Consider the following 1,130-nt stretch of genomic DNA (forward strand, 5'->3'; position numbering starts at 1 on the left):
TTCAGTTTGGGGGTTCTCCGACAGAAGACCCCAACATGCACATCAGAGATTTCATCAAGATCTGCGACACTTTCAAGTTCAACGGAGTTTCTGAAGATGCTATCAAGTTGAAGCTTTTCCCATTCTTTCTGCGGGATAAAGCTAAGTGTTGGTTACATTCTCTACCACCAGGGTCTATCACTAAATGGTAGGATCTTGCTCAAACGTTCTTAACTAAATTTTTTCCTATGGCGAAGACTACTGCATTCAGAAATTCACTTACTCAATTTGCTCAACAATATGGAGAATCTTTATGTGAGGCTTGGGATCATTACAAGGAGATGCTTAGAAAGTGCCCTCATCATGGAATGCTTGACTGGATGATCATTAACTGCTTTTACAATGGGTTGGGTCCAATCTCTAGACCCATGCTTGATGCAGCATCAGGAGGAGCCTTGTGGGTTAAAAGCTATGAAAAAGCTTATGAATTGATTGAACTGATGGCTGCTAATGAATACCAGAACCCAACTCAGAGACTACCTCAAGGCAAGGCAGCAGGAATTTTGGAAGTTGATACAACTACTGCTATAGCTGCTCAGCATCAGGCTTTGACGAAGGTGGACTCTTTGGCTAATTATGGAGTTAATCAGATCACTAGTATCTGTGAGCTTTATGCTGGTGCGCATGAGACTGATTAGTGTGCTATTTCTAGTGAATTAGCTCAGTTCGTGAGCAACTTTCAGCGTTCGCAGCAAACAGTACCAGCCACTTATCTCCCAACAACCGCAATCATCCTAACTTTAGCTGGAGCAACACTCAGAATGCGGTGCCACATCCTTATTAGCCATATACAGTGTAACACCCCCAGATCCGGGGTCGGGGATCCGGGTCGTCACGAGTTCCATTTCCCTTAATAACACCCAATCTTAATAATTACTCAACTACTCTGTACTGTGACCCCACAATAAACACACACACCACACGTTATAGTCTCAGAGATGAACATCCAAAAATAACCACAAGTCATTTTATTCCACAATTATCTACCAATACACCTTAAAAGGTTTTCTGAATAAATTTACATTTCTTTGCCATTATTACAATTCATAAATATAAATAAATCTGGTACATCAAAAGTTGAAAGCCTAGCC

At 41.2% G+C, this 1,130-nt stretch overlaps 1 non-coding gene across 1 annotated transcript; it reads right to left on the reverse strand.

The window, feature by feature from the left end:
* Positions 1-242: 242 nt before the first annotated feature.
* Positions 243-349, reverse strand: LOC141700590 (small nucleolar RNA R71). Its single transcript, XR_012566437.1, has one exon. It is a non-coding gene; the product is annotated as a small nucleolar RNA R71 (small nucleolar RNA).
* Positions 350-1,130: the final 781 nt, after the last annotated feature.

Source organism: Apium graveolens, unplaced genomic scaffold, assembly GCF_009905375.1.
Source record: "Apium graveolens cultivar Ventura unplaced genomic scaffold, ASM990537v1 ctg2540, whole genome shotgun sequence".
In the NCBI taxonomy this organism is placed as follows: Eukaryota; Viridiplantae; Streptophyta; class Magnoliopsida; order Apiales; family Apiaceae; genus Apium; species Apium graveolens.